Below are 10,682 nucleotides of genomic sequence, written 5' to 3'. Positions count from 1 at the left end.
GATTCATGAGCGTTCTATGTAGGGTGGGGGGGATGTTTGGCTCTCCCGGGCCGGGGTTGCAGGGGTATCCTGGTTCTCTGGAGCCGTGACCACGTTTCCAACCCGAATTTAATTCGGTGCTGCAGCCGTAGTGCAATATCTGATATCGGTGTGAGTTTTTCGGGAGAAGCACCTCGGAACAGGAGAGGAATCAAGACGGCTTCCCCCCTCTCCGAGTTTTGTTTCGCTGCTTTCCAGCCCCCCCGCAGACACCAGAGCTGCATGTCTCACCTGGGTACCGGTGTCCTCTGCCCTGCGACGCCGCCGCGAACCCGGGGCTGGGAACGGGGACCCCGGGCAGCAGCGGAGCCTCTGTTCCCTTGCGGGGGTGCAAACCCGGAGCCGGGGTGTAGGAAATGAGGGAGCAGCGCTGCTTTCCAGGGCCGGTTCGGTTCACAAACGAGTGAGGAGCTCCGGCGGGGAGAAGGGGGCGAGGGGCCCTTGTGCCCTTCCCGGTACCGAGGGCGGGACCCCGCGCCAGCCGCCCCGACAGAGAAGTGCGGGCTTTTCGATAACTGCGGGATTTATCTCGCCAATAAATTTGCAGATCAATTCATCCTTGTCACCGCAGCTCTTCCCCAAATCAATTATAGCGAATTTAAATATAATCACTGGCTCATCCCCACAAGTTCGGGGCCACGTCTGGTAATTCATCCCTGCTAATGAATGACGGCATGGCGAGGCTCCCGCGTAGGGCCGCGCAAGGGGGCAGAGGGACCCGGTGAGTCCTGCGGTCCCCGGCCCCCCGCACCCTGGATGCCTTCGCTTCCCCGTAGAGCCCCGCAGGATGAAGAGCTTCCAAATAAGGAGTGTTCCCACTCCCGTACTCCTTTTTATTTTAAATTATTATTTATTTATTTATTACAAATCGCGTTAACCTTTCACATGAGAGCAGCACGACCCGCTAAGTGGCTTCTGCAACAGTCCCTCCAGTTCAACACAGTCCGGAGGATACGTGAGTTTATGGCATGAGACGACACGAAGGAGAAGAGTTGTCCTCCACCGAGAGCTTCAGGCGATGCCGGCCGGGGGTGGCATTTAGGGACAACGCGGTTAGTTATTAGTTTACCAGCCCAGCACACCCAGCGCGCCGAGGGGATACGCCGTAAATCACACACGTTCACTGGGTAAATCATAAATCTGGATGGATCCCATAGGTCAGAAAACTTGATCGGGATAAAATTGATTTGGGCTTGATCGATACGTCCCTCCTTGCACGGAAAAAAAATCACGTTGAAGGCTCTGATTCAAATTTGTAAACGATTTCCTCTCGGCCACAGGTTGCAGAGGGTTTAAGGCGATATTAAAATAAAGGCATTAGTTGCTCTGCGATTTTTCACGCCGCTGGCTGCGGCTGCAACTTCGTGCGTGAACGCCTGCACAGGGCCGCGCAACTTCCACACAACACCCGCTCAGGGCCGTGGCGGCTCCTCCACCCTAAACCCGGAGGCGCCTCCGCTTTACTCACTTCCAGCAGGGTTTATCTCTCTGCTTACACCCTAAAATATCCAAAACACATCAGCGTGGAGGACACATCGTTATCTTAAAAAAAATACCACAATAAATGAGAACAATAAAAAATCTCAAGGTACTTGAGATCACTCCCCCTCCCTCAGCCATTAATTTTCAATTAAATACCCGCTAACTAAACTGGTAAACGTGCGCCACCAGGCCAGATTTTTTTTTGTGTGCCCAAGAGGTGTGTGTGTCCAAACGTGTCTCAGCCCTATGAAAAACAGCCTTGCGGGGCACAGGCAGCTATTCACGGCCTCTGTATCAAAGTCCTACCGGTGTATTGTGTCTGTCTCAATAAAATTAATCTCTTTAAAGCCCAGCGTCTCACAAGAATGCCTTCAGTGTTCCAGACTACAAGGGCAAATATGTTTTTCAGATTCTGTTTTTATGGACGGATTAAAGTTTATTTTCCATAATAGGGCACCTAATAAAACCCATAAAGCTCTGTCACTCTTACAGCTGGTGGCCTCATTTAACACTTTCACTTCGTAAATCATTTTACAACTTACCAGGTGTTTCCAAAACTGAAAGGAGAGGAGGGGGGAAGAGAGCAGGAGAGGGGGGAAAGAGAAATTAAAGTCACTTAAAATATAGATACGGTCTTCTGGCGGTGGGTGCATTTGCGTTGTCGCTTGGAAGGGCTTCAAAGAAGGTGTCGATCCCGACAGGGGAGAAAACCCTTTTAATCAGGATTTCCCACGCTCTTTTGAAGTGAGGAGGCTCGTCCCCACGTGCAGCGCAATCAAAGGCTCGGGGTGATTAGCGGAGCCCGCTAATGGGTGCGACACGCTCCGCGTTCCTCTCCGTTCCCCTCCCCGGGCGGTGGGTGCCCCGGGGTTTGCCCAGCGGGGCAGCACCAAGGGGGCTCATTTTTCTTCCGCAGCCCCAGGTCAGCCAAAGGCCGGGCTGGGGATGGAGGGGACACACTCTCTGTCTGAGCATCTCCCTGGGGTCTCCCCCGCAGCCATGCCCAGGGTGCTCCATTGGTGTTGGTGTGGCCACTTTGCCTTAAGACCCGGCACAGGCATGTCTAGCAAGGCTTTAATCTAACCCCCTGTTTGAGATTTCATTATTCGATTGGTTCTCTTCCCCCAGACGCAGTAGGTAACAAGCCTCTTAAAACTTTCATTGCTGTACTTGAGAAGTGGTAAGTATGAACATGGACCTTTGGTGGACATTTTGCTTTAAAAAGCAACATGGTTTAGGCATGGATGTCATTAACTAGCAATTTCATAAGCATTAAGTGCTAAAACAAAAGAACCACAATAGGATCCATATGTTCGAGGTAAACCTGCTAAAAGTCTTTCAAATGGGAAACCATAAATATATAATCCCTCTCAAACTCTCCATGAAACTGCTGGGAACGAAATACTTCACTAGCAGACAGACTATTGATTATTTCTGAAGTCCAAACTGTTACTCTCATCCAAAACTAAGGGATTAATGTCAGCTTTTTGTCTAGTTCTCAGTAAGACCCAGCTTCACACTCACTCCTCCTCCTCTTATTCTCCTTCCCTTTACTCCTGCAGGCCTAAGGGTGGGAGGGTTCCATGCCCGCTGCTCTCTGGGTGATTGCAAGCGGCTGCCTTGGCCCCACAAATCCATCCAGCTCTGATTTCTGTTCCCAGCTCTGATTTCCCTGCTGGGGCCTGCACTACGGGTTGGTTCCCCAGGTGCCACCTCAGGCACCAGAGATCCCTCAAGGTGGTGAATCTCAGCATAGATTCCCTTCTTTCTTTCCCAGCTTTCCTCCGTGTGCTGTGGCTACCAGGATAACTGCACAGTGCTTCAGCTGTGAAAGCAGAAACACTATTTTTAAATTCTTGAGCCCTATATCATCCTTGTGATGTGTGGGGTTCTTCTTGGTCATCTGTTTGAATCCCATGAACAGCAACTCAGGACAAATAGTGGAAGGGATGAAGCTCCTGGGGACACCCTTGGATGTTGTGTGTAGTGATCAAGTCATAGTCCTTCCACTCCCAAAATGCTGGTTCAGGTCTGGCCAGAGTTAAATACCAACTACACATCCTCTGGGAGTTACTCAGTGACTGTGATAACAGATTTTTTAATTTTTCACTAATACTCGTGCAATCAGGACCACATCTATGGTGGGCTGGGGTTGTCCTGGATTAGATTAGGTGATTTTGTCTTTTCTGGGACTTTTTTGTTTATTTTTCTTGCCCTGAGGAGTGAGTGGTTGTGAAATGTCCCCTCCAAGGAGTCATCTGCAAGGGCAGTGGCCCTGGGCAGTATTTATCACCTTGTTCTCCATACTTGGAGGGCTGAAGATCTTTAGGTTAACTGAAGTCGTGAGGCTCTACCTGTGTGGAAATGGAAGTGCCTGCATGGAAATGGGATCACCCACAACATGTAGGAGGTCAGAGTGGTCATCTAGTGGTCTGATCACAAGCCACTATCAAAACTGGGCATTCGGCTTTCTTTTGGAAAATAAACATGTTTTGCTGGGTTAAATCTGAGACTGGTTTCTAAAATCAGTAGATGAGAAGAAGGACATCCTTTTCTTTTTGTAAAACCCAGAAGAGCCAGTGGCTTGCAATGAATCGTGTAGCTGGGAGGCTTAGCTCCATTTTACTGCCTGCAGGACATTTGCAAGCAGATCACAATTTCCTCTAATTAATCCATTATTTGAAATTATTATTCACAGGACTTCTGTTAATGTTCTTGGCTGGCGGTAGCTTTTGGCAGGTGGGACTTGTGTCTGAAGAGGGAGCACGGATGGACAATACAGGAGCCTCTAATTCAGCTGCCTCCTGTCTTCCCGCACAGAGGAGACAGGGACGGAGAATTCCTGTCTCCATCCTCCATCCATCCACTGCAGGGCTGTGGGTACCATTGCCATAAATACCAATGAAAAGTAGCCAGCACAGATTTTAACCTGGGGATGGGGCAGGGGAGCGATCCCAATTTAGAACAACATCTCTTGTCCATCGTCTCCTATCCCTGGATGCCCTTTCTGGAAAGTACGTGAAAGCCAAGCCCAAGCTAATTTCTGCAGTGTAATAGCAGCTGGCGATGCGCAGAGGTCTGCATAGACAATGTAATGATTCTTTCTGGACTTCAACTTGATGAATCTATAAAGCATGTATTGCTGTAGCAGCTAGGTGCAATTTTAGAAATGTTAATGAGTAATTACATAAAGGTTGTCCACAGTCATTGATGTTAATCACTGTTCTTTTGCCAGGGATAATTAAGATGACACTTCAGCAGCATCAGCCAGTGGTTCCTGCTGTCTCTACTGTCTCCTTCTCCCCTCCCAGCTCCTGCTGTGGCTCTTACCCTCCTTCAGGGATCTTCTCGATCTACCTTCATTCCTCCCATGCTTTTAGTCCCCCGGATTTTCTGGAGGGCCTGATTGGCTGTGGCCTGAAGATTTTTAAGCTCTAGATGAGCATTTCACATGGTCTTGTGAGGATGAGCTGAGGGTGCTGGGAGAAGCAGATTCAGATCTGCTGCCTCCACGCTCCTGCTCAGAGCATCAGGGCACTCAGCTCCATTCTGCAGGTAATTTGTTCAGGCAATGTGTGCAAATAACTTCACCTTTCTGTGCGTTCCATCTCATCAAACAGCTGGTTTCCCAACTTTTTTTGCCTTTTTGTGCATCTTGGAAGCCTCTAATGAAAGGATCATGGCCAATATTAATGACTATGGAGGAGCTGGAATCAACAGCTATGCAAGTATATGGTTTGTTGTACTAAAACTTATATTTTATCCACATTTTCACTCTTCAGCCCATGATTAGACACTGTTCAGTGTAATGCTGGATTCGGGGGATGGAAAGCCCCTGATGGAGGTTTCAGCTGAGGAGTGAGACCCCGGCTGTGCTGCAGAAACACATGGATGGGTGGGCTGGGGTGTGAGTTCATCTCTTGCCTCTCCTGCTGTATGACATCGAGGAGACAAGTGCATGACCTGTCGAGCTGCAGGGACCACGGAGTCTCGTTGAGATTGGAAGGCCAACTGAGGCACCTAAAGTTGGATCACCCCAGGGAGCAGCAGCTCCCAGCAGCTTGTGTCAAGCACCATGAAAAACATCTGTTCTGTTGGCTCTGAAGCTGCCCAGAGGGTCACCTCTGTCATTACTACAGCTCATGGGTGCTCCTTGCTTTGGGGATGGGAAAAAGAAACCATGTATCAGCTAAGGACAGCAAGATCCCTGAAACTCCCAGTCCTTTATTCTACCAGATTGTCGTCTTTAGGACTGATGAATGCATCTAGAGGTTACATTTGTGGGTTGATTTTAGCAGCAGAGGAATAGGGGATAGTGTTGAAAAAGCTTCTGCAAAACCTGTTAATCCTGTGCCTCCGACAGCTCCACGTCAGCCTTGGGCAGCCCTGGCTCCTCCCGGGGAGGCCATTCCAGGGAAAGTGTTACTCAGCATCCATGAGGGTGTCAAAAACCTTTAAACTCACAAACCCAGTAATAAGTTTTACAATAATAGAGCAGCCCAAGAAACCTTGATGGGTCTAGTGTCCCTCTGGATCTGACTCGTAGTGCTTTCAGACCACAAATTAGAAAAATGAACTGATTCAAAATCCACAGCAGCTTTTGAGCCCATCTATTGCCTGTTGCTCAAGCCACGAAGTGCTGGTGAAGAGCTCCCTAGAGCCTCCCTCAACAGCTTTTATCATTGTAGGAAACACTTATGATTTGGAATTCCTGTCCCTGCCTTTCTGTGCTGCTTCCTAATCTCCACGGCACGGTACCTGAACAGCCCTTGGCATAGTAAAAACCTTGAAGAGACCAACAGGCTCAATTTCATCTTCATATGAACCAATTAGTTAAGGAATTTGGAAAGCAAACACCATCTAGTTAATGTTTTAAGCGTGAGTTGAGCTGTGGAGTAAGGAACAAAAAAAATCCATCCGGAATCTAAGCTTTGGCTGAGGAGGAGAGATTTTGTGAATAAGATGCAAGCCTAGAAAATGCAATCAAGATGACTTCTTTTTCCCCAAGATGACACTAAGCATACCTTGACTTATTGTCTCTATACAAGAAAAATGCGCTGCTCCATCCCCTGACTGTTCTTGCACTGGGCTCCACTGCCTCCAAACAATATTCCCTGTTATTTCATGCCAGGGCCACGTGTGCCGGCACACCCAAGAGGGATTTGGGGGACTCTCACCATCTGAACGGTAAAAGGTCCATAATGGAGTTTTTAATGAAAAATGTGTCATGCTTGGAAATCTTTCACATTTGAAAATGAAACAAGCATTTCACTGTTCCTGACAAAAGACTTTAAAGGAACTATTCAGAAAAAGGTCTCTATTTATAATCTTAGACTGTACCTCTCATTCTAGTTACATGAGTTAATAATTTGAAGTCCTCCATTCACGCCACGTGAGTTGGTTTTGGTGCATGAACTGTGTTGTCTTAGGAGATGAGTTTTAAGGAATATTTGGTGCCAGCTGGCTCTTCCTAAACTTATCCTTGATGGATTCTCATTTCATTTCCTTAAAGCTTTATTAGGGACACCACGTGATAACCGATTCTGAATTGTGCATGCATCTAAATGAGCGGGAGGCTACTGTAATTAGTTTTAAAGCAAGGCTGCAGGTCACACCAGTTTGCCGATAGCACGGCTGTTTTATACGGGCAGCTGTGACATCCATGCCTGCGGGCCCCACGGTAAACTAAGCTTTCCTGGAGGGCAAAGGAAAGTTCCTCCAGGAGACAAAATCACAAGTCGTGGCATATGGTAAAAGAGTCACATCTCTGCCTACAATTCCTGAAATCAGTCCAGCCCAAAAAGTCTTGGGTAGAACTTACACCCTTTGGAAAGTGACCGTACAGATTAAATTGTCTCCCGAAAACAAAATTGTTTCATCTACTGCAGGAAAAAAAAATCACGTATTGATTCTCACACACAAGGGACGTAGCCGGGCACTAAGCCCCTATTACACTCCAAGCAATAAAAATCTGAGTATTAGAGTTGCCACTTGCACATTTATTAATCTTTGGCACCGCGCTGCTCCCGGGCTGTAACTTTTCACGTGCAAAGTTCACCCGCAGAACAATGCGAACCAAACGATCCCAGATGTGTTTTAAGCGCGGTATTGGGTTGCACCCCTTTGCTGGCGCGAGGCAGGGCAGACCCGCTCGCGTCTGCGCTTTCGGAGCACGACTGATATGGACCCGTCATCCCCGGCGGGCAGGACAATGGAAAAATGTCAAGTTACAGAAATAAAATAAGGCCCTGCAGATACTTGGCCCATTCAGGTGCGGTGTTAAAACCCTGCCAGAAGGACTCGTGTATGATTTATCAGTGTAACACTCCGGCCAAAGCTAAAAACCAGACTTGACTGCCCCAGTTCATTTTGATACAGAAAACAGAGAAAGTTTAAAACATCACTGTCCGGCTTAAAGGAAAACAAAAATTGAAACCGTGATAATAGCTGTGAGGGGATAGTGCTGTTTAAAGGGGGAATTGAAATCTTCTGCTATATAGCTAAAAACTGAAACATCCGCCTTTTAGTTAAATGCATCTAAAACAGATCATGCTGTATTTTCCACTGGCTTGTCAGGCGTAAGGATTAACGTTGCAACCGTAGCTGCTTGGTTTTCCAGCGGAGTGTATTTTTACCAATTCAAAGCTATTTTCTGCTCATGAGGTAGTAGCTCCCCCAAACCTGCTTTATGGAAGAAATTTGGACATTATAAGCGGCATCTTTTTTCTTTTTTGGAACAATCAGGGAATGTTTCTCACAGAGGTTTGATGTCGGCTAACAGTGTAATCCTCAACAGTAAGAAATCTCAACATGCTGTATTTTGTGTTATCGTACATTTATTCACAGAATCACAGAATGCCAGGGATTGGAAGGAACCTCTGAAGATCATCCAGTCCAATCCCCCTGATGGAGCAGGAACACCCAGATGAGGTTACACAGGAAGGTGTCCAGACAGGTTTGAATGTCTCCAGAGAAAGAGACTCCACAACCTCCCTGGGCAGCCTGTTCCAGGCTCTGGCACCCTCACTGAGAAGAAGTTTCTTCTCATATTTAAGTGGAACCTCTTGTGTTCCAGTTTGATCCCATTACCCCTTATCTTTTCATTGGTTGTCACCCAGAAGAGCCTGGCTCCATCCTCTGGACACTCACCCTTTACATATCCATAAACATTCATGAGGTGACCCCTCAGTCTCCTCTTCTCCAAGCTAAAGAGCCCCAGCTGCCTCAGCCTTTCCTCACGTGGGCGATGCTCCAGTGCATCATGTTCATGGCTCTGCGCTGGACCCTCTCCAGCAGTTCCCTGTCCTGCTGGAACTGAGGGGCCCAGAACTGGACACAATATTCCAGATGTGGTCTCTCCAGGGCAGAGTAAAGGGGAAGAAGGACCTCTCTCAATCTACTAACCACCCCCCTTCTAATCCACCCCAGGTACCATTGGCCTTCCTGGCCACAAGGGCACAGTGCTGGCTCATGGTCACCCTGCTGTCCCAGGACCCTCAGGTCGCTTTCCCCTACACTGCTCATGGCATTGCACCATTCCATGGCAGGCAAGGCAGAAGGTGCTCAAGCCTGGTGCAACTTCTCCAGCAGCCCCTGCTGCAGCCAGTGCTCGATGTCCCGTTTTGCAGAAAGCCGCTTGCTGGCACTGGGACTTGCTGCTGTGACTTGGAGACCTCACAGCACCGACCGCCTTGCTGCTGTGACAGACGGGTGGGCAGGGCTGGCTTTGCTGGTGGCAAGTTTCTTCTCCAAGGTTAAAAATAACAAATATATTAAAATATATATTATGTATCTTTACTAGTTATACTTGTATTTATACAGATATAATATATAAAGTACATATTTTAATATACACAAAAATATAAAATAATATCAGCTTGCTTTTTCAAATGTGCCTCGTACCCTTGGGATGCGCCTGGACCACAGAAGCAACAGCTTGCAGATGGGTACGCGCATCAATAGCGCACTGAGAGCCTTTCCACCCCTGTGAAGCTGGGACAGTTTGGCCAGCAGGACCATGGAAAAAAGCTGCTGAACATGGCAAGATGCAAGACGTGTATCCCAGAGCTGTCAAATTTCTGTCTCACAGTTATTCCCTCACTGAATCACAGCCAGGGGACGGGACTTACTTGGAAACGCCCACAGCAATTGTCCTTGTGCCGTGACGCCAGCACTGGGGCCTGGCAGTGCATTTTGGCCGCTTTCCTTGAAAATTCAGTTTTTAAAAAAAATTGATGTTTATACATCAATGTGACAAAACTAAGAGCTGCAGGCAGGCAAAACGCGTTTTCTTCAGCAACAAAGCAATGGCTCTAATAACTCTAAGTTTGCACAGAACATACTAGCTGATGGGGATAATGAATAACTAATGCAAGTCTCTATTTAAAAAAAAAAATAGCACCTGTAATTTTAGACTGTAAGGTCAAAACCATCTCCTCTAATTGCATGGCAACACCTGCAGCACGCTGCCTCAGGCAGCTGCAGCCAGAGAATAGACTCAGACCCATAAAACACGAGGCAATCTTTCCCCCAGCAGCAAAGGGTGGTCAATTCTGATTGCCAAGGAAAGCGTTCAGAGAAGGAACTGGCAGCCTGTCACATTTAATTTAAGGAAGATGTTGCAAGGTTTATCTCAAAGAGGAAAGTCGCCTCAGCCTCCCAGCTAGAGCAATGTGTTTCCATTTATGTGTTACTAAGCCGTTGAAATGCTGGGTCTACCTAAACTCCTGCAAAAAAGGTAATTAATTAGGTGGCTGCTGCAGTCTAGGGGGAGCAATTGTTACCCATTGAGGTCCCAAACATTCCATAGCAGCCAGTTTCTAGGGGCTTGCACAGATTTTCTCCTGAATCCAGCCTTCAGAACTAAAATACAAGGTTTGCCATGGCTGGCTGCAAAGGAGCTGTTTACATGCACTCTCCGAAGCTGTGATTTTTGTGTCCATCACAATAGAGTGTCAATTCTTCTGCCGCCCACACTTCTGTTAATCGGTATGAATTTTAGAAATATTTTTACTATTTTTTTATTTGTCTTCTGCCTGTTGCATGTAAGATGCAGCAGAGGGGAAACAATCAGATTTGTATACTTAGAACCTGTTGCTGGTATGAAACGGGCTAAAGAAAGCATCTCGCTTTGTTCTTTTAGTAGTAATCTCTTCTGTGTT

This window comes from Columba livia, chromosome 2 (assembly GCF_036013475.1).
Source record: "Columba livia isolate bColLiv1 breed racing homer chromosome 2, bColLiv1.pat.W.v2, whole genome shotgun sequence".
NCBI lineage: Eukaryota > Metazoa > Chordata > Aves > Columbiformes > Columbidae > Columba > Columba livia.
This window is presented reverse-complemented; position numbering follows the sequence as displayed.